The following is a 23,505-nucleotide window of genomic DNA, read 5'->3' on the forward strand; positions in this document are numbered from 1 at the left end:
TGTTCTTTTTTCTGGCTGAGTAATATTCCACTGTATATATGTACCATATCTTCTTTATCCATTCCTCTGTTGATGGACATTTAGGTTGCTTCCGTGTCCTGGCTATTGTAAATAGTGCTGCAGTGAACATTGGGGTGGGTGTGTATATCTTTTCGAATTATGGTTTTCTCCAGATATATACCCAGGAGTGGGATTGCAGGATCATATGGCAGCTCTATTTTTAGTTTTTTAAGGAACCTCCATACTGTTGTCCATAGTGGCTGCACCAATTTACATTCCCACCAACAGTGCAAGAGGGTTCCCTTTGCTCCACACCCTCTCCAGCATTTATTGTTTGTAGATTTTTTGATGATGGCCATTCTGACCAGTGTGAGGTGATACCTCATAGTAGTTTTGATTTGCATTTCTCTGATAATTGGTGATGTTGAGCATCTTTTCATGTGCGTTTTGGCCATCTGTATGTCTTCTTTGGAGAAATGTCTATTTAGATCTTCTGCCCATTTTTTGATTGTTTTTTTTTTCTGATATTGAGCTGCATGAGCTGTTTGTATATTTTGGAGATTAATCCCTTGTCGGTTGCTTCATTTGCAAATATTTTCTCCCATTCTGTGGGTTGTCTTTTTGTTTTGTTTATGGTTTCCTTTATTGTGCAAAAGCTTTGAAGTTTCATTAGGTCCCGTTTGTTTATTTTTGTTTTTATTTCCATTACTCTAGGAGGTGGATCGAGAAAGATCTTGCTGTGATTTATGTCAAAGAGTATCCGGCATTACATTTAGGTCTTTAGTCCATTTTGAGTTTATTTTCGTGTACGGTGTTAAGGAATGTTCTAATTTCATTCATTTACATGTAGCTGTCCAGTTTTCCCAGCTGAGTGTGCTTTCTTCTTGTTCATCTGTCTTTTGTTGCACAGCCCCAACCAAGAACCTAGATGGTTAGGAGAAAAAAGATTTTTTTCCTTCCCTACACTGGCAGTTTTGCAAATGGATGTTTCATAAAACACAACCAACCCTGAATTCCCAACCCATGGCCTATAATAAAAAATAACAAACAGCACAGAAATTCAGCACAGTATAGCCTGGATCCTGGTTGCCATGGTTATGGGTGATACCTGCACAGGACATAAACATCAGTTGTTATACCTGAATGTAGAAGGGCTCTCTTCATGGGATTTCACACATCACTCTCCTTTTGTCCATGTTACTTTTTTTTAGACTAAAAATTGGATACAGTTGCAGCTCTGTCTCTTCTCTGAGCACTTCCTGTGATGAGAGGTTCCTTTCATTCCCTGTTACCATCTCTAAACACCGGTCAGGAAGCCTGCAGCTGGCAGGGCTCCACTGCCTTTGCAAGGGTTGCGCCTTCATCTTTTAGGTCAGATTTGCTTTGTTATTTATAGCTTCCGAGTAAATGCAAAATATTTTACTAAAATATTCTTACATCCCTCAGAGGTATTTACTGTAAATACCTAGATTATAAAAAGTGCCTTCTTGGGGCTTCCCTGGTGGCGCAGTGGTTAAGAAAACGCCTGCCAGTGCAGGGGACACGGGTTCGAGCCCTGGTTTGGGAAGATCCCTCTTGCTGCAGAGCAACTAAGCCCGTGCACCACAACTACTGAGCCTGTGCTCTAGAGCCCGTGAGCCACAACTACTGAGCCCACACGCCTAGAGCCCGTGCTCTGCAAGAAGAGAAGCCACCGCAATGAGAAGCCGATGCACCGCAACGAAGAGTAGCCCCCGCTCGCCGCAGCTAGAGAAAGCCCACGTGCAGCAGCGAGGACCCAATGCAGCCACAAATAAATATAAATTAAATAAATAAATTTAAATAAATAAATAAGAGGTGCCTTCTTGCTTTCAGAAGAGCCCACAATCTGAAGGGAGAACTGATGACAACTTCATATAATCCCATTTATATTATTATTTAAAATTAGGTTTCCAGAGATGTTACTAAGCTTTACCAGAAATGCTATGCCGTAATGATTGCACATTGCTTTACACTCTGCCAAGTGCTGGGGGCCAAGAGATGAGCTAGATGCCATCCCAGGCCTCAGGACCCACAAAATGCAGGTGACATAGCCACAATCATTTTACAGTTCAAGAACTATAAAGAGAGACAGACTGTAGAGGCAGAGGTGCAGGGGACCCAGGAGGATCAGGGAAGGCTTTACAAAGGCTGTGACCCTAAGGGTAAATCCTGAGATGAAGTAAGCCAGGCAGAGAAAGCCGAGACGATGTTCCATCACTGGACTTGCTAGATTCCTGGCACTTTATATACAGCATCTCAGTTAAGTTTCACAACTACCCAGCCAGCACTTTAGAGATGAGAAAACTGAGGCTGAGAGACATTAAGTTACTTGCCCAAGGGTACACGGAGACAAAGCCAGGACTATTCATAATGAACAGGTGGGGATTTTTGGTTTTATTTTCGCATATCAGTTTGCTTCCAGAAACATCCAGTCTTCCTGTTAATTCCATGCAAGTTACAACTGTTTTTCAGTTGTGGTTTGTTTTTCCAATGACAGGAGTGTGTGGTTTGCAGACTACACCTCAGCGCAGTGCTATGCACGCTTCCCTCTGTGGAGAGATCAGCCAGGAACGCTTGGCAGTGGTTGCCGGCTCTCCTGGCACAGGGGAACCTTCCCGGACCTTCTTGTGGCACCCATGTGATTTACCTGATGTTCTGAAAAGTAAGTGATTTTTAAAATACTTAAATTTAAACATATGAAAACATGTAGTTTTAAAGTGACATGCATATGTTTTTTATGAATTTGAAGACTAAGTATATAAATGCAGTTTCAAATGCCATTTCCTATAAAATATAGTGGCCTTTACATTTTCATTCTCTTTCTTTATGACCTAGGGAAACTATATGATACAGATAATCAATTTTGACAAAAGAGGCAGGCTGTTTTGCATCCTTTGTTAAATTATCACAGACATCCGTGCTGGACAGTGAAAAAAAACAGAATTAAAATAAATTTGTTGGATATGTTCTTGCTTTCTTTTAAAAATATAAACAAAAAAATAAATAAATAAAAATAAAAATATAAACAAGGTACAAATAGGAGTAGGTTCTAAGTAGTCGTTAGTCTTTTTCATATGATGACATACATTTTAAAAAAATCGAAAGCAGCCATGGAAAAGTTACAGATCTGATTAATAAGCAAATGAAAACATGGCCCATTCAAAAACTTCTTATTTTTGGAATATATTCAGTTTCGAAATGTATATAAACAGAGAGAGCTCCCAGCGGTTGCTTTTAAATAATCAACATGGGATCATAATAGGCTAATTTCACCTTTGTGGGTGGAAACAAAAATTCAGAGATTTCCAAGGGTGCCCGGGAAGGCCTGAGTCAGCTGAAGTAGACCTTCGCCCATGTCCGAGGGGAGAGAACTCCCAGGTGTCAGTGGTCTGTGTGTTGGCGTCTCTGAGTCTACTAGGCCATCTGGTCTGGTCTTTAGTGTCTCCTCAGACTGAGGACTTCCATCTCTGCAGAGTTTTTTCATGCAGCAGATGGACTTTTACCCGCTAGCTTTCTGAAATCTCAACAGTGGCTGAGCAGAAAGTTTCCAAACATCTTAGTGGATTTTGATATCATTTTTACATGAGACGGTGGCTCAAGGGCTTGGGGGTTTCTTTCGGGGGAGTGATGAAAATGTTCAAAAATTGATTGTGGTGATGGTTGCCCAACTCTGCCAATATGCTAAACACCGCTGAATTATACCCTATTTTAATTATACCCTATTTTAATTCTGTGGTCTGTGAATTATATCTCAATAAAACTATTAAAAAAAATCATATGGACTGAGGGAGGGAATTGGAGACAGGATCTCTGCTGGATATTTATTATCTCAGTGAGTCGTTCTAAACCTTTAGGATCCCAATTACGTGTACATATTATCGAGAAATACTGGCAGGCTTCCTCAGAGGGGCCTTCTGGGAGGCGCCCTGCCAGTTCATACTGACAGCCATCCAGCAGGCAGTGGCCTCTATCCAGGCAGTGTGCTGGGCCCTGGCCTCTGCATTTCTGTGTAGAAGCCCCTCCCTCTTTCAGTCACACAACAAACAGGGCTAAAGCTTCCATCCACAATCATTGCCCCTTCTTTTTCTTACCCTGTTTCTCAAGCCACAGATTTGAGCTACACTATCAATGACATCAAGCCCCTGGAACATGGCAAATCATGTAGAACCAACCCAGAGCAGTTGCCATTTATGTCTCTGGTTAGATCTGCACTCAGAAAAGAAGCAGCAGATAAAATCAGCCCTAGACCCTTGCTCCTCACAGTGTGGCCCAGGCATCAGCGGCATCAGCATCACCTGGGAGCAAATACAGAAACGGGGGCCCCATCCCGGACCTATTGACTCCAAATCTATCTTCACAAAGCTCTCAGTGATTCTAGTGCATGTTACTGCTTGTGAAATGCTGACTCATCCTCAGGAACTGGGCCTATGAACTCTGCCTTCCTGCTTATATCTTTGGATGAAATGCCCGAGTTCCTAGCCAGCACTGGACTTTCCACTTGTCTCGGTTACCAGCCACCTCCACCCTCCATGTTGCTAAGTCCAAGCGACAATTCTCAGCCCTGAAACCTATCAGCAGCAGTTGACACACTGGCTTCCTTCTTGAGAACACCTTTTTCCATGTGGCTTGCAGTAGGTTGTGCTTTCTCTGGTTTTCCCTCTAACTGGCTACTCCATCTCAATATTATTTGCTGCTTCCTTGTTATTTTCCTGACCTCTTAATTTTGGAGTGTCCAGAATTTAGTCCTTGGACACCTTGGATATCTACACTCATTCCTTTGTTGACTTATCTAGTTCCATGGCTTTCTGTAGCATTTATGCTGATGACTTCCCTTCCTTATCTTCAGGCTAGCATCTTTCCTCTGAATTCCAGGCCCATAAGTCTAACAGCCTACTTGAAAAGTCTACTTGGATGTCTAATAAGCATCTCACCCTTAACATGTTTAAAATCAAGCTTCTGATCTTCTCTCCAGTACTGCTCGTCCACTTAACGGCAACTCCATACTTTCATAACTTGAGCTAAAAACCTTGGAGGCATGCAGGATTGATACCTTTCTTTCTCTCACATCGAACTTCCAAGCAGTCAACAAATCCTATTGGCTGCCTTCCAAATATATATCCAGAAGCCCAACTTAAAAATGGGCGAAAGATTTGAATAGACACCTCACCAAAGAAGATGAAATAAGATACAGGGATGGCCAATAAGCACAGGAAAAGATGCCCAACGTCATTAGTCATCAGGGAAATGCAAATCAAAACCAGCACGAGATACCACTTCATACCCACTAGGATGGCTATGATAAAAAAAAGTCAGAAAATAACAAGTGTTGGCGAGGATTTGGAGAAATTGGAATCTTTGTGCACTGCTGGTGGGAATGTAAAATGGTGCAGCCACTTTGGAAAATAGCTCGGCAGTTTCTTAAGAAGTTACACAAAAATTTACTACACGACCCAGCAATTCCACACCTTGGTATATATCCAAGAGAAATAAAAACATACATCCACACAAAGACTTGTATGTAAATGTTCATAGCAGTATAATTCGTAATAGTCAAAAAAGTGGAAACAACCCAAATGTCCATCAACTGGTGAATGGATAAACAAAATACGGTCTATCCATTTCAAAGAAATACTGTTCAGTAATACAAAGGAATGAAGTACTGATACATGCTGTAGCAAGGATGCACTTTCGAAACATTTCCTAAGTGAAAGAAGCCAGTCACAAAAGACCACACTTTCTCTGAGTCCATTTATATGAAATGTCCAGAATAGGCAAATCCATAGAGATAGAAATAGATGAGCAGTGGCCGGGGGCTGGGAGTGGGACTGGGAATTGTCTGCCAGTGGGCACAAGGGATCCAACCGGGGTGATGGAAATGTTCTGCAATTGGATTGTGGTGATGGCTGCACAAACTCTCTAGCAATCATTGAACTGTGCACTTAAAATGAGTGAATTTTGTTGTATGTAAATTATACTTCATTAAAGCTGTTAAAAATATCCAGAATCTGACCACATTATGTTCTCTGCCACCATCCTGCATCTCAGCCATCATCCCCCACTTGGATGACCACAGTACCTTGCTAAGTGGTTGCCTGACTTCCACTCTTGTCCCCTAGGTATATTTCCAGTACAACAGCCAGAGTGATGCTGGGAAATATGCACATCAAATCATGTCACCCTTCTACTCAAAACTCTCTGTTGGTTCCTGGCTCCAAGAGAAAGGCCAAGTCTTTAAAGCCTTACCTATCTGGCCCCTCTGGTACCTTTCCTCGACTTTTTCCTAACTTTCCCAACTCAACTACCACTTCCCTCCTTGCTACGTCCTGCACTCAGTCACACTGGCCTCCTTGCTAGTCCTTGACTGTGCCAGGCACATGCCTGCCACAGGACCTTTGCATGAGCTGTTGCTTCTGCCTGGTATACTCTTACTCCAAATTCCCAACAACTTAACCAACCTTTCTCAAGCCCTGGGTCAAATGTCATCTTGGGCAGTGAAGTTTCCCTGGCTGTTTCTTACGTTTCCTAGCACCCTTTCTGATTTTTTTTTTTCCGTAGAGCTTATTCACCATTTAAATACAATGCCTTGCTTATTTATATGGTCTGTTGTCTGCTTCCCCCCTCCCCCCAACTAAATTGTACACTCCATGGGGGTCAGGGATTTTTGCCTTTTTGGTTCACAACTTATCCCCAGCCCCTAGGACAGTTTCTGGCACATAGAAAGCCCTCAACAAATATTTGTTGAAGTTATGTGCTTAAGAAAACCAGAAGAGCCAGGAATATAACCTATCAATACATACGTACATTTAAACGAAGGATTAAAAACAAGTTTAGAGGGAGTGATTGTAGTTTACAATAGGCAAAACAATTTCAGAGTGGAGTGAATGGAGAATTGGAAAAGAGAACATTTTTTTTTCCCGGAATATTTTCGAGCTTTTCTTCCCCATGTAGTGTCTTTGAGTGGGCATCAGATATACCATCAAGTATTAGGCCACGTGCTCAAACTAGCATACGGACAATTGTCCAGTTGTCTTATAACCTTTCCCTTTATTTAGCATTTTCCATTTTCATGTTCAATAGCATTGTCACCAGAAATAAATAAGGAAAAGGAGATCAAAAAGAAAATTCTGTTTGTTCACTGTTTTACTTGCCAGAAGACCCTACAAGTATTTGATAAGGAATGGAATTTAAAGAGTTGCTTGGTGACTTCCTTGTTGTTTTAACTTAATTATCTATGCATTACAGACTGTACTTGGCTGTATGTCAGTAATTTTAAAAGTGGCTCTTTGAAAATAATCATCCCCAAATCATATATAAATACCCTATTTGCAACTTAAGAGTTTTTTTTAAGCTTATGTGTGTTTATTTTTTGTTACAATTCAGTGGTTTTTAGTGTTTTCAAAAGTTGTACAACCATCACCATTATCTAATTTCAGAACATTTTCATCACCCCCAAAAGGAACCCTGTACCCATTAGCAGTCCCTCCTCATTCCCCCTCCCGCCAGCCCTGGGCAACTACTCATCTACACTCCGTCTCTATGGATTTGCCTATCCTGGGCATTTCCTATAAATGGAATCATGTAATATGTGGTCTGTCGTGTCTGGCTTCTTTCACATGAGCGGTTTTTTGAAAACTCAAGAAGTAAACTAATTTACTAACCAAAGGAACTGTACTGACCTTTATTTAAAATGCAGCTTTAACTGAATTTACGTAAATAATTTAGCATTTACATCTGTCACAATTACACTTCTTCAAACTTTTGTGTCAGTAGTTGTTTTTGGTTAACCACATGCCAAACTTGACATTTTTTTTTTAAACATCTTTATTGGAGTATAACTGCTTTACAATGGTGCGTTAGTTTCTGCTTTATAACAAAGTGAATCAGTTATACAGATACATATATCCCCATATCTCTTCCCTCTTGCGTCTCCCTCCCTCCCACCCTCCCCATCCCACCCCTCTAGGTGGTCACAAAACACCGAGCTGATCTCCCTGTGCTATGTGGCTGCTTCCCACTAGCTGTCTATTTGACATTGGGTAGTGTATATATGTCCATGCCACTCTCTCACTTTGTCCCAGCTTACCCTTCCCCCTCCCTGTATCCTCAAGTCCATTCTCTAGTAGGTCTGCATCTTTATTCCCATCTTGCCCCTAGGTTCTTCTTGACCATTTTTTTTTGTTTTGTTTTTTAGATTCCATATATAGGTGTTAGCATACAGTATTTGTTTTTCTCTTTCTGACTTACTTCACTCTGTATGACAGACTCTAGGTCCATCCACCTCACTACAAATAACTCAATTTCGTTTCTTTTTATGGCTGAGTAATATCCCATTGTATATATGTGCCACATCTTCTTTATCCATTCATCTGTTGATGGACACTTAGGTTGCTTCCATGTCCTGGCTATTGTAAATAGAGCTGCAATGAACATTGTGGTATGTGACTCTTTTTGAATTACGATTTGCTCAGGGTATATGCCCAGTAGCGGGATTGCTGGGTCGTATGGTAGTTCTATTTTTAGTTTTTTAAGGAACCTCCATACTGTTCTCCACAGTGGCTGTATCAATTTACATTCCCACCAACAGTGCAAGAGGGTTCCCTTTTCTCCACACCCTCTCCAGCATTTATTTTTTCTAGATTTTTGGATGATGGCCATTCTGACCAGTGTGAGATGATATCTCATTGTAGTTTTGATTTGCATTTCTCTAATGATTAATGATGTTGAGCATTCCTACATGTGTTTGTTGGCAATCTGTATATCTTCTTTGGAGAAATGTCTATTTAGGTCTTCTGCCCATTTTTGGATTGGGCTGTTTGTTTTTTTGATATTGAGCTTCATGAGCTGCTTGTAAATTTTGGAGAGTAATCCTTTGTCTGTTGCTTCATTTGCAAATATTTTCTCCCATTCTGAGGGTTGTCTTTTCGTCTTGTTTATGGTTTCCTTTGCTGTGCAAAAGCTTTTAAGTTTCATTAGGTCCCATTTGTTTATTTGTGTTTTTATTTCCATTTCTCTAGGAGCTGGGTCAAAAAGGATCTTGCTGTGATTTATGTCATAGAGTGTTCTGCCTATGTTTTCCTCTAAGAGTTTGATAGTGTCTGCCCTTACGTTTAGGTCTTTAATCCATTTTGAGTTTATTTTTGTGTATGGTGTTAGGGAGTGTTCTAATTTCATACTTTTACATGTAGCTGTCCAGTTTGCCCAGCACCACTTATTGAAGAGGCTGTCTTTTCTCCACTGTATATGCTTGCCTCCTTTATCAAAGATAAGGTGACCATATGTGTGTGGGTTTATCTCTGAGCTTTCTATCCTGTTCCATTGATCTATGTTTCTGTTTCTGTGCCAGTACCATACTGTCTTGATTACTGTAGCTTTGTAGTATAGTCTGAAGTGAGGGAGCCTGATTCCTCCAGCTCCATTTTGCTTTCTCAAGATTGCTTTGGCTATTCGGGCTCTTTTGTGTTTCCATAAAAATTGTGAAATTTTTTGTTCTAGTTCTGTGAAAAATGCCAGTGGTAGTTTGATAGGGATTGCACTGAATCTGTAGATTGCTTTGGGTAGTAGAGTCATTTTCACAATGTTGATTCTTCCAATCCAAGAACATGGTATATCTCTCCATCTGTTTGTATCATCTTTAATTTCTTTCATCAGTGTCTTATGATTTTCTGCATACAGGTCTTTTGTCTCCTTAGGTAGGTTTATTCCTAGATATTTTATTCTTTTTGTTGCAGTGGTACATGGGAGTGTTTTCTTAATTTCACTTTCAGATTTTTCATCATTAGTGTATAGGAATGCAAGAGATTTCTGTGCATGAATTTTGTATCCTGCTACCTTACCAAATTCATTGATTAGCTCTAGTAGTTTTCTGGCGGCATCTTTAGGATTCTCTATGTATAGTATCATGTCATCTGCAAACAGTGACAGCTTTACTTCTTCTTTTCCGATTTGGATTCCTTTTATTTCTTTTTCTTCTCTGATTGCTGTGGCTAGAACTTCCAAAACTATGTTGAATAATAGTGGTGAGAGTGGGCAACCTTGTCTTGTTCCTGATCTTAGTGGAAATGGTTTCAGTTTTTCACCATTGAGGATGACGTTGGCTGTGGGTTTGTCATATATGGCCTTTATTATGTTGAGGAAAGTTCCCTCTATGCCTCCTTTCTGGAGGGTTTTTATCATAAATGGGTGTTGAATTGGTTTTTCTCCTTCAGTTTGTTAATATGGTGTATCACATTGATTGATTTGTGTATATTGAAGAATCCTTGCATTCCTGGAATAAACCCCACTTGATCATGGTGTATGATCCTTTTAATGTGCTGTTGGATTCTGTTTGCTAGTATTTTGTTGAGGATTTTCGCATCTACGCTCATCAGGGATATTGGCCTGTAGTTTTCTTTTTTTGTGACATCTTTGTTTGGTTTTGGTATCAGGGTGATGGTGGCCTTGTAGAATGAGTTTGGGAGTGTTCCTCCCTCTGGTATATTTTGGAAGAGTTTGAGAAGGATAGGTGTTAGCGCTTCTCTAAATGTTTGATAGAATTCGCCTATGAAGCCATCTGGTCCTGGGCTTTTGTTTGTTGGAAGATTTTTAATCACAGTTTCAATTTCAGTGTTTGTGATTGGTCTGTTCATATTTTCTATTTCTTCCCGGTTCAGTCTCGGAAGGTTGTGCATTTCTAAGAATTTGTCCATTTCTTCCAGGTTGTCCATTTTGTTGGCATAGAGTTGCTTGTAGTAATCTCTCATGATCCTTTGTTTCGGCAGTGTCAGTTGTTACTTCTCCTTTTTCATTTCTAATTCTACTGAGTTGAGTCTTCTCCCTTTTTTCCTTGGTGAGTCTGGCTAATGGTTTATAAATTTTGTTTATCTTCTCAAAGAACCAGCTTTTAGTTTTATTGATCTTTGCTATTGTTTCCTTCATTTCTTTTTCATTTATTTCTGATCTGATATTTATGATTTCTTTCTTTCTTCTAACTTTGGGGGTTTTTTGTTCTTCTTTCTCGAATTGCTTTAGGTGTAAGGTTAGGTTGTTTATTTGAGATGTTTCTTGTTTCTTAAGGTAGGATTGTATTGCTATTAACTTCCCTCTTAGAACTGCTTTTGCTGCATCCCATAGGTTTTGGGTTGTCGTGTTTTCGTTGTCATTTGTTTCTAGGTATTTTTTGATTTCCTCCTTGATTTCTTCAGTGATCTCTTGGTTATTAAGTAGTGTATTGTTTAGCCTCCATGTGTTTGTATTTTTTACAGATTCTTTCCTGTAATTGATATCTAGTCTCATAGCGTTGTGGTCGGAAAAGATACCTGATACGATTTCAGTTTTCTTAAATTTACCAAAGCTTGACTTGTGGCCCAAGGTATGATCTGTCCTGGAGAATGTTCCATGAGCACTTGAGAAGAAAGTGTATTCTGTTGTTTTTGGATGGAATGTCCTATAAATATCAATTAAATCCATCTTGTTTAATGTATCATTTATAGCTTGTGTTTCCTTATTTATTTTCATTTTGGATGATCTGTCCATTGGTGAAAGTGGGGTGTCAAAGTCCCCTACTATGATTGTGTTACTGTCAATTTCCCCTTTTGTGACTGTTAGCGTTTGCCTTATGTATTGAGGTGCTCCTATGTTGGGTGCATAAATATTTACAATTGTTATATCTTCTTCTTGGATTGATCCCTTGATCATTATGTAGTGTCCTTCTTTGTCTCTTGTAATAGTCTTTGTTTTAAAGTCTATTTTGTCTGATATGAGAATTGCTACTCCAGCTTTCTTTTGATTTCCATTTGCATGGAATATCTTTTTCCATCCCCTCACTTTCAGTCTGTATGTGTCCCTATGTCTGAAGTGGGTCTCTTGTAGACAGCACATATACGGGTCTTGTTTTTGTATCCATTCAGCCAGTCTATGTCTTTTGGTTGGAGCATTTAATCCATTTATATTTAAGGTAATTATTGATATGTATGTTCCTATGACCATTTTCTTAATTGTTTTGGGTTTGTTTTTGTAGGTCCTTTTCTTCTCTTGTGTTTCCCACTTAGAGAAGTTCCTTTAGCATTTGTTGTAACGCTGGTTTGGTGGTGCTGAATTCTCTTAGCTTTTGCTTGTCTGTAAAGCTTTTGATTTCTCCATCAAATCTGAATGAGATCCTTGCTGGGTACAGTAATCTTGGTTGTAGGTTTTTCCCCTTCATCACTTTAAATATGTCCTGCCACTCCCTTCTGGCTTGCAGAGTTTCTGCTGAAAGATCAGCTGTTAACCTTATGGGGATTCCCTTATGTGTTATTTGTTGTTTTTCCCTTGCTGCTTTTAATATTTGTTCTTTGTATTTAATTTTTGATAGTTTGATTAATATGTGTCTTGGCGTGTTTCTCCTTGGATTTATCCTGTTTGAGACTCTCTGTGCTTCCTGGACTTGATTAACTATTTCCTTTCCCATATTAGGGAAGTTTTCAACTATAATCTCTTCAAATATTTTCTCAGTCCCTTTCTTTTTCTCTTCTTCTTCTGGGACCCCTATAATTCGAATGTTGGTGTGTTTAATGTTGTCCCACAGGTCTCTGAGACTGTCCTCAGTTCTTTTCATTCCTTTTTCTTTATTCTGCTCTGCAGTAGTTATTTCCACTCTTTTATCTTCCAGGTCACTTATCCGTTCTTCTGCCTCAGTTATTCTGCTACTGATCCCTTCTAGAGAATTTTTAATTTCATCTGTTGTGTTGTTCATCACTGTTTGTTTGCTCTTTAGTTCTTCTAGGTCCTTGTTAAACGTTTCTTTTATTTTCTCCAGTCTATTTCCAAGATTTTGGATCATCTTTACTATCATTATTCTGAATTCTATTTCAGGTAGACTGCCTGTTTCCTCTTCATTTGTTAGGTCTGGTGGGTTTTTACCTTGCTCCTTCATCTGCTGTGTGTTTCTCTGTCTTCTCATTTTGCTTAACTTACTGTGTTTGGGGTCTCCTTTTCACAGGCTGCAGGTTCGTAGTTTCCCTTGTTTCTAGTGTCTGCCCCCAGTGGCTAAGGTTGGTTCAGTGGGTTGTGTAGGCTTCCTGGTGGAGGGAACTAGTGCCTGAGTTCTGGTGGATGAGGCTGGATCTTGTCTTTCTGGTGGGCAGGTCCATGTCTGGTGGTGTGTTTTGGGGTGTCTGTGGCCTTATTATGATTTTAGGCAGCCTCTGTGCTAATGGGTGGGGTTGTGTTCCTGTCTTGCTAGTTGTTTGGCATAGGGTGTCCAGCACTGTAGCTTGCTGGTCGTTGAGTGGAGCTGGGTCTTGATGTTGAGATGGAGATCTCTGGGAGATTTTTGCCGTTTGGTATTACGTGGAGCTGGGAGGTCTCTTGTGGACCAGTGTCCTGAACTTGGTTCTCCCACCTCTGAGGCACAGCCCTGATGCCTGGCTGGAGCACCAAGAGCCTGTCCTCCACACGGCTCAGAATAAACGGGAGAAAAAAAAGAAAGAAAGAAGAAGATAAAATAAAGTTATTAAAATAAAAAGTAATTATTAAAAAAATTTTTTAAGTAATAAAAAAAAAAGAAAGAGAGAGCAACCAAACCAAGAAACAAATCCACCAATGATGACAAGCACTAAAAACTATACTAAAAAAAAACAAAGAAAAACCGGACAGACAGAACCCTAGGACAAATGGTAAAAGCAAAGCTATACAGACAAAATCACACACAGAAGCATACACATACACACTCACAAAGAGAGAAAAAGGGGAAAAAATATGTATATCGTTGCTCCCAAAGTCCACCTCCTCAATTTGGGATGATTCGTTGTCTATTCAGGTGTTCCACAGATGCAGGGTACATCACGTTGATTGTGGAGCTTTAATCCACTGCTTCTGAGGCTGCTGGGAGGGATTTCCCTTTCTCTTCTTTGTTCGTACAGCTCCCGGGGTTCAGCTTTGGATTTGGACCCGCCTCTGCATGTAGGTCGCCTGAGGCCGTCTGTTCTTCGCTCACACAGGATGGGGTTAAAGGAGCAGCTGCTTCGGGGGCTCTGGTTCACTCAGGCCGGGGGGAAGGAGGGGTACGGATGCAGGGCGAGCCTGCGGCGGCAGAGGCCGGCGTGACGTTGCAGCAGGCTGAGGGGCGCTGTGCGTTCTCCTGGGGAAGTTGTCCCTGGATCACGGGACCCTGGCAGTGGCGGGCTGCACCGGCTCCCGGGAGGGGCGGTGTGGAGAGTGACCTGTGCTTGCACACAGGTTTCTTGGTGGCAGCAGTAGCAGCCTTAGCGTCCCATGCCCGCTTCTGGGGTCCGCGCTGATAGCCGCGGCTCGCGCCTGTCTCTGGAGCTCCTTTAAGCGGCCCAAACTTGACATTCTGAAAGCAAAAAAAAAAAAAACCCTCTTATTTATAAGGTAAAGGTCATAAAATTCTTTTTCTTTAAGAAAGCGGAAATTTGGATATTTTCCCCTAGTTTCTTAGTTTAGTTGACAAAGATGAGTTCAATCAAATGTCATCACTATAACCGTTGTAAGGACTAAAGCTAGGAATTCTTAGCAACATATTGGATCAGTCTCTCCTCCCCTGCACGTCTCCATCTAAACACACATACCCTGTGGTATAAAATTACTGTGCATTTGAATTGTGTCCCTTGTTGTAAAGTAGTCCCTTCCTCACACAATTACATTATATCTCTAGGCTGGGGGATTTCACACTTAGCTAATCCTATGAATTTTTCTCTATTCTATCTCTATTTTATCATTGCCTTATATTATTTGTGGACATGTTTTTTCCCCTTGAATTGTCCATCAAGTTCTTAGTTGTATTTATATCCCTCAAAGCCCAGAGGCTAACTCTGGGCATGGTAGATGCTTAATGAAACTTTGTAAAGTAGGTTTTCACTTAGAGCGGAATTTCAACGTGTGTTCATATGTGTTTCTGTTCTGCATATTCCACCCCACACTTTGGAAGCCCACATCCAACTTTAATAAACTAGATCAAATGTTAACTATTGTTCATGTTTCAAACCCAATCTCCAGAAAAGGAACTTATTCAAAATAAATTTATTTCATTGATGTTATGCAATTTGAAACTTATCAAATTAATAAAACAAAGCCCTGAGTTGTAAGAGCTGTGTTATATTGTGTTACTGTTCAAATATTTGGTGACCCTCCCAGTGGGCCAGTTCTAGAACACCACACCACTCAGATCAGATTTGCCATGTGACTTGCAGTGCCCCTCCCTTTGGAAGGATTGTACACCCCAGTGTGTGACATGCTTTTTAGCCAATGACATGGGTGGAAATGATGAACATCGCTTCTGCGTGGAAGCTTTGGGAGCCAGCAGGGGTATTACTTTGATCTCTCTTCTTTCAGCCAGTGAGACCTGCAGTATATCAGACAGAGGCTGCTCCGCTAGCTCAGGTTCATCAGTTTGGGTCCAGAGGGGTGATGACATGGAACGGAACCACAGCTGACCCACAGTGGACATTAAGGTAAGGAATAAATCTTGATTTTGTAAGCCACGGAGATTTGAGGAGGGGTCATTTTTTCTACCACTGCATGGCTCAGCCTAAGCTGGCTGATCCAAAAGTGTTACGAGAGTGTTGACAGCTTACAGAAAACCCGAACGAACTTTTTGGCCAACCCAATAGTTGCAAATAAAGACATCCACTCCTTCTAACTTAGAAAAGGAGTTTCTTGGGGGAGATGCTGGCTAGCTCTTAGAGGCAAGGCTGGAGCTTGAGTTTGGACAGTGGGCAGGAAAACAAGAATCCAGATCATGAATGGCTTAATTGAGATGCTGTCACTGCTGGGTACTAGGTCCTGCCACTGGCATCATCACCACTGCCATTATCTGTGGTCACTGGGTACCAGGGGCCACCACTACCCATGCCAGAATGAACTCTGAGCTGTTCCAGCATCTCCGTGTTGCTTTCCCAAGACTCAGATCTTCAAAGAGAGTATCTGATTGGCCGGAGTATCACATTGGTGGTTAGGATTTCAACGTATGAATTTTGGGGAGATACACACTTTCAGTCTACAGCAAGACAACTTGTTAAACTCTTTGAATGATAAGTTTTCTATAGAGTCCTTTGCATTTTCTAAGCATATCACCTGTGTTTAATACAGTTTTGTTTCTCCCTTTGCAATCATGATACTTGTTCTTTTATTTCTGTGTTCTAAGACCTCCAGTGCAATGTTGAAGAGACATACTTATATTTTCCCTGCTTTAAAGGGCATACTTACAGATTTTAACTATTAAGAATGAATGATGTTTGGTATAGGTTTTCAGTAGATATTCTTTATGAGGTTAAGAAACTTCCCTTTTATTCCTGGTTTGCTGAGATTATCACGAATGGTTGTTGAATTTTATTGAATGCATTTTTTCCTTCGTCTATTGATTTGATTGTATGTTTCTTCCCTCTTTCAAACTGTTAATGTTAAACCACCCTTGCATTCCTGAGATACATTTAAATTGTCATAACATATTCAATTCTATTGTTTTGTTTTCTCTTGGCTATGAGTCACTTTTTGCTGCTTCTTGGCATGTCTAATATTTTTTTGTTGCATGCTGTGCATTGTGTATAAATGAAACATAAATGCTCTAGATAATATCTTTCGCCATTGAGAGTTCCCCCGGTCCTTCATTAGGCAGATAGTGTGAGGGATTTATCACTTTAATCCAATCAGGGATTGAGTTTAGGCTGAGCTTAGCTACAGCTATGGCCAGCAGCCTGACCCGGCATGGATTATTTATGCCTATGTGGATGGCACTGACAGGAGGAGGTGAGAGGAAAGAAGTTGCTTATGTGAGCACACTAGTGGTCTCAGCTTTTACACTGAAAAGGTCAAGAAAGCTGTTGATGGGCATTGGCTACTCAGACGTATGGCAGCGGGGAGGTGGGAAGAGCACAGTTCTGCTTTACTGTCCTGAGTTCTAGGAGTGGCTCAAACTTTTATATGTGTCTGTGGATTTGGAAGGGCTTCTGTCTGAAGGAACGAATTGCTCAGATAACTGGATTTTTGTCTGGCCCTTACCATTGTAGCCTAAGGCAAAGATTACATTTGGATGTCATTGAAAATATTTCTAAAGGTTGCTTAAAATTGCTTCATGAAAAAATTTCCACTTATTGCTCAAAAGCATATTGTAACATGGGATTCAAAATTTCAATAAAAATTACCCAGATTTCTACTCCCCTAACAATTCAGCTGTTTTGATTTTCCTACTTCCTTTCCATTCTTTTTTTTTTTTTTAATAAACACTCATGTGCACAAACACCCATACAAACACACACAAACATACTATTTACATATTGTAACCGTGGTGTGCCTGGGATTTTCCTCCTACTGCCTTTGAAGGTGAAGTTCAGTTTATGACTCACATTCATCAGGAAATCAGGAAAGGGATCAAATTCCCCACTTCATTCCTGAAGGTTAATGCCTGCTTCATTCTGCCCTCTGTAATTACCCAGGTTAAGCTATGTTTAGAGTGTGGTAAAGAGAGAGCAGCACTGTTCCGCATGTACTTATTATTTTTAAGGGAGCACATTAGATTTAGTTATGGCTAGAGAAACCATTATAATTTGTTTCTCCATCAGTGATGAAGATTTTGTAATAGTTTGCATCTGTATTTAGAATTTGAGTGCAGCTACATGCTAGGTTCTTGGTGAACTGCTGTGCCCTCAACCTGCACCAGCCCTGCCCACTGCCACTTGCTCATCATGAGTTACCTCCTCGCTCATGCCTTCTCTGCTCCCATCACCCTGTATTCCCACCAGCTGCACCTTGTTTATTTCCTTCAAGGCCCTTAATCCAATTTATAACTGCACATTTATTTAGTTGCTTATTGAATGTCTCCTCCACTCTTCTGAGCTCTCTTAGGAAAGGGACTGAATCCAATTTATTCAGCAAGGTAAGGTCATATGATATAAACACAGCTGGTGGATAGAAGCAAAAATGCGGGAGGGTGCCTGCGGACACCTCTAAATTCCTCCAGTGTCTTGTCTACCCGCTGTAGTCTCAATGCCAGAGAGTCCACATTTCTGATTATTTAGATATGTCATTTAATGGTCAAATTGCCGACCATTGAGTTCTGTGTTTTTTCCCTGTATGTGAAAAGTATAATCAATTTAATTTTCTTTCTTTTTTTCTGGCCACGCCACGGGCCATGTGGGATCTCAGTTCCCCGACCAGGGGACCAGGGATCAAACCCGCACCCCCTGCAGTGGAAGCGTGGAGTTTAAGAAGTCCACAGTCAGTTTAATTATAATCAATATTTATGATACCTGAATCTGGGGCCCACTTACTTGTAGCTTTTCATCAGAGATACCAGAGGTGATTTCTTTCAGACTCCAGCTTGAAATGGAGTATTAACTCCCAGTGCTCATAGTAATAAGTAGGTGTTATTTAAGGAAAGGAATCATTAATGCCCAGCAACCTTGATCTCTTTTTCCTCCTTGAGTGATGCACTAGATGTTTACAGAATATAAAGGCAAAAACCCTAATTAGATGAAGGGAGCCAAAATAGGTCAGTTCTTCAATGTTTTTCGTCAGTAAACAAGTTCATGGAGCAAGAGCAATAGAGACCATCTGTCTAACTTGTGTCAGCTTGCCAGCCGCACATATGCAACAGCAGAAATGCCCCAAACTTGCCCTTCAGGGAAAAATCTTTCCACCCACCCTACTCTTGTACTGTCAAATCGATTAGGTAAAGAAGTGGATGGTGGGGACTTCCCTGGTGGTGCAGTGGTTAAGAATCCGCCTGCCAATGCAGGGGACATGAGTTCGATCCCTGGTCTGGGAAGATCCCACATGCCGTGGAGCAACTAAGCCCGTGCGCCACAACTACTGAGCCTGCGCCCTAGAGCCCGCGAGCCACAACTACTGAAGCCCGCGTGCCTAGAGTCCGTGCTCCGCAACAAGAGAAGCCACCGCAATGAGAAGCCCACGCACCGCAACGAAGAGTAGCCCCCGCTCGCCGCAATTAGAGAAAGCTCGCGCACAGCAATGAAGACCCAATGCAGCCAAAAATAAATAAAATAAGTAAACTAAAAAAAAAAGAAAAAGTGGATGGTGGAAGAGACCAAAATATACAAGTATTCTTAAGAGTCAGCTGGCTAGTGTCCAAATAAGAGTTATTTCAGAAAAAGGAGCTTTCTGCAATTCTTTCTTCAGGTGCTGACTATGGCTACACTCAGATATGTTTATATGCCTCACTCACATTTTGGAACAGCCTAAGAATCACTTGTAGGACCTTCTTAGGGCCCTTTTTCGAAAACTCTTAGATTTCTCAAGGCAAGGTACAGTAATTTCGTAAGTGCACCTGTTAATAGCTGGTTGGTATTAGCGGTTACAGAGATAAACCCTTACCCCGTCACTCCTTGTCTGTGATTATGACACATTATTTTCAGGTAGCATTTCCTTAGTGACCCTATGGAATGCTTGTTGCAATTTAGTCCAATGTATCTGACACTACGTATTTTTATTTTCTTTTGGAAAATTAACTCTAATGTTCTTATATGTTTGTTTTGTTGTGTAGTTTTAATTATGTTTTAAAATAAGATAATGAATATCTCTTCCTCCTCCTTATTGTCAATAGATTTGTATTTTATAAGCCTTTACTCATATTTCCTTGGGGAAATAACCTGTATGGATAAGATTTTTTTTTTACTTTAATTAATTTATTTATTTTGGCTGCACCAGGTCTTAGTTGCAGCACGCGGGCTTCTTAGTTGCAGCATGCGGACTTCTTAGTTGCGGCATGCATGTGGGATCTAGTTCCCCCACCAGGGATGGAACCCGGGCCCCCTGCATTGGGAGTGCCCAGTCTTACCCACTGGACCACCAGGGAAGTCCCTAAGATTTTTTTTTCTATAAAAGAAAAATTCATTTAAGCTCAAACTAGAACTCAGTCTTTATTACATGTCCCACTTTCACAAGTATTCTAAAATTGTCTTTTATATTGATACTTGTGACAGACTCTCTCAAATAGAACCGTTCTAGTACTGAATGAAAAGTCTTAAATTAGATTCATTACCTGAAAATGACTCCCTAAAGAGCCAGAGGTTAATGATTGTGGGCCCAGGAAATAATAAAAGTGAGATCCTTCTCTTGGAAAACAAACTAAATCTGCCCTGCAAAATATATTTAGAGGGACTAAAAATCCCTCTTTGGTCTCCAGGAGCCTGTATCGGAAGACCCGTGCGCTGAACTCCATATTTAAAGTGAGGAATTAAGAAGAGTTTCCTCAGTAGCCCCCGTTTCCCACTACTGCTTTTTATTTAGAGAGGACAGAGGCAGTACAATTTTTAACAAGCGCAAGGAAATTTAAAAAATTTAATCAAAAATCCTGTTATTTCACAGTATCACAGCTGTCCTCATTTTTCATCTACTCGTTTGTCTACTTGCATATTCATTTCTCAACGTAATCACAGCATCCTGTGATTGTGCTTATGCGATCTGTTTATTTCCACTTTACGTCAACCTTTAAAGATAACTATTATTTCGTGCTCTCTCTCGCGGAAACGCAGCCGTAGGACCAGAGGAATAGCCGACCGGAAGAAAACCCGGGATTTAGCCAGAACTGACAGGCACGGAGTGGGTGAGGGCTGGGCGAAGGCGACCTCGAGGCCCCGCCTCCCCCGGGCCCCCCGACCAGGCCCCGCCCCGCCTTCTCAGGGCTCTCCCGCCGGCCAGGCCCCGCCCTCTTTTCCCGGGCCCCGCCCCGTCGCCATGTTGTTCCCTCGGTGCTGGACGGGGGCAGCTGTAGTCGGACCCGGGTAGTGCCGCGGACGTCTGCTGCCCGCCGGGTCCTCGACCCTCTCGCTTTCCTCACTGCACCCGGACGGGCCGGCCCGGAGCTCCCGGGCTTCCTCCGTGTGGCCGCGAGGTGAGCGGGGCGCCGACTCCCCTCGGGGCCGGGCGGGGGCCTAGGCGGGCTGCGCGGGCGTTAGGGTCTGAGAGGAGCCCGCGGGCCGCGTGTGCGGCCTGGGCCTCGGGCAGCTGGGGCGGGAGGCGCGCGTGGCCCGTGCGGGTCACTGTCCCGCCCCGGGGTGGCGGGGCGGCTTGTTGCCCCCTGCCTCCTGCTGACTGACGCAGGTGGAAAGATGGGGTCGCGCACCCGGGGAGAGAGACACACGCCCGAAGACAGAGACGCCCAGACATCCTGGAGACACACACACGGGGAAGGAGATCCATCGATACCTGGTGACACATACCCAAACACCCAGGGAGAGGGACACATCCACACCAAGCCCCGGGGAGACACACAGGGTCACACGGAGAAACCCACCCAGGCGCGCCAACCCAGCGCACTCCCGCATGACTCATGGAGAGAAAGCCGAGGCGCGCACGATTTGATATTGGCGACCTCTGACCTGCTTCCCCGGTGGATATTTGCTAAGGTGTTGGGGCCACTCGGGAGACCAGTTGGGACGTGTGGGGTGTTATCGGATTTAGACTCTCGCTAGGGTTTCGGAATCGTGTTCCTCTCTTTCTTCTAGCTTAGTATGTAGGGAGGCAAGATGAAAATTTTAAGTGCTGACCAAGTAGTTGTGGAGGTATCAGTTGGTTTTTGGGTGGTGGTTTTTTCTTTTCAAATGCTGACACATCCCGTGACCGGGGTTCTTTTGAGGAATGACTTTTCTGCTAGTTTCCAAACTGTCACGTGACCACGCGCTTTTTGTAGGATTTCGGAGGCCTGATAAAAATCAATAGATTTTGGTTCCCTTTAAAAAAATCAATTAAAAAAATTTTTCTTCCGGGTTTGTCTTTCTCTGGCATCATTGTAGTGGAAAATCCCTAAATTGCCCGTAATCTCAAAACCGCTGGGTGGAACAAAACTGAAGAGATGCCGGGAGCTCGGTGTTCTTCAGCCGGGGACTTTTAAGAAGACTGTTCTGTATTTCTCTTTTAGAAGCTTAGGTTGAAGTTGTCTTCACTGCTTGTCTCCTACTCTCTGCATCTGCTGTGGCCGTCTGGGGCTTTCAGTATTGTTTGTGTGGACATTGTAAATTCCTCGTTTGTACTAAAAAGTTTCTGGCTTGCTGACTTATTTACTTTGGAGAGTTTTGTGAGTGGGGGATATTTTTGGTTTATCGTTTGTGAGGTTAGAATAGACGGAGGAAAACTAAGTAGAACGTTGTTGGCCTTGCCTGCAGGCCGGGTTCTTGGAGGCTAAGGAAATACGTCAGTGCTCTTCCCTCTTGCCCAGCCTCTCCTATTTTCATTTCTTTCTTCCTCAGCCACTTCTTCCATCTAGACTGTGGTACCCTGGAGGCCTGCACATAAGTTCCTTTGGTTCTAGAGACGAACTCTTAGCCTACCCTCCTTTCTTACCATTTCTTGGGCCGCCACTCCAGCACTGGGTGTTCTGTGCATGTAAATCCTGTAAGTACCTCATTTCCTTTACTTCTCACAGCATTTCTGTGGTATTAGCTCCATTTTAAAGATGAAGAATTTGCTGGGGCGTAGGAGGGGTAGGTCTGATTCCCATGGGCACGGGTGGTGAGGGGCCAGAGCCGGGATTCACAGCAGGCCTGTGTGAGTTTGGAGTGGTGGTTCTCAGCGGGGGGCGGGGGGTATTTGACAATGTGTGCAGGCATTTTTGGTTCACACGTGAGAGGGAGTGCTGCAGGCGCCTATTGGGTGGAGACCAGGGATGCCGCTCAACATCCTACAATACACGGGACCGCTCCCCACGACGAACAGTTGTCTGGCCCAGAATGTCACTCGCGCCCAGGTTGAGAAGCCCTGCTTGACCTCAGTCTGTGTAACTCCAGAGCTCACAGCCAGCGCTTCTGTAGTTCTTCAGATGTGATGTTGGTTCCTATTTAGGGTACCTCCTCCTCATTTTAAGAAAGAGCAGGGGGTGGGGAGGATTTGAGAACTTGAAGAGATTTCCCTTGACTAAGGGACATAGTCATTCTTTTGAAAGATTGACCAAAAAATTTCTGATAACAGAATCTCCCCCCGCCCTTTTTTTTAATATTTATTTGACTGTGCCGGGTCTTAGTTGCGGCACTTGGGATCTAGTTCCCTGACCAGGGATCGAACCCGGGCCCCCTGCATCAGGAGTGTGGAGTCTTAGCCACTGGACCACCAGGGAAATCCCTCCCCCCCCCCCCTTTTTTTTCCAAAGGCAAAAGTGTCAGAACTTGAGAGTCACTCAGAGCCCTTGAAGTAGGCTTAGGGAATTTGGTTTCTGTATTATTCCACTTGTCAACAAACATTTTCTGAGTAGCCCGTCGGTTGCTGATATAAAGGTGCTGGTGATATGAAGGGCAGTGGGGAGTCCCCACCTCCCCGAAGCTTACAGTCTATTCACAGTCATGAGATCACGTTCTAACTTTGTCCTAGAACAAAATTTATTGCCCAGCCAAGGTCATGGGCCAGGTGTCTTTAAACCAAACAGCTGGGACTTCCCTGGTGACGCAGTGGTTAAGAATCTGCCTGCCAGTGCAGGGGACACGGGTTTGAGCCCTGGTCCGGGAAGATCCCACATGCCGCGGAGCAATGAAGCCCGTGCGCCACAACTACTGAGCCCGCGTG

The 23,505-nt window shown here is 42.5% G+C and overlaps 1 protein-coding gene across 2 annotated transcripts in view; it reads left to right on the forward strand.

The window, feature by feature from the left end:
• RAB9A (RAB9A, member RAS oncogene family) overlaps window positions 1-23,505 on the forward strand; it is a 53,993-nt gene that overhangs the window by 11,978 nt on the left and 18,510 nt on the right. The window contains exons 2-3 of one of the 2 annotated variants that reach the window (XM_068533654.1): window positions 2,519-2,683; window positions 15,331-15,449. The gene's annotated coding sequence lies outside the window, so the exon portion shown is untranslated. Of the gene's footprint in view, window positions 1-2,518; window positions 2,684-15,330; window positions 15,450-20,676; window positions 20,846-23,505 lie in introns of those variants that run through there. The other variant, XM_068533653.1, reaches the window with a different exon arrangement.

This window comes from Eschrichtius robustus, chromosome X (assembly GCF_028021215.1).
Source record: "Eschrichtius robustus isolate mEscRob2 chromosome X, mEscRob2.pri, whole genome shotgun sequence".
In the NCBI taxonomy this organism is placed as follows: Eukaryota; Metazoa; Chordata; class Mammalia; order Artiodactyla; family Eschrichtiidae; genus Eschrichtius; species Eschrichtius robustus.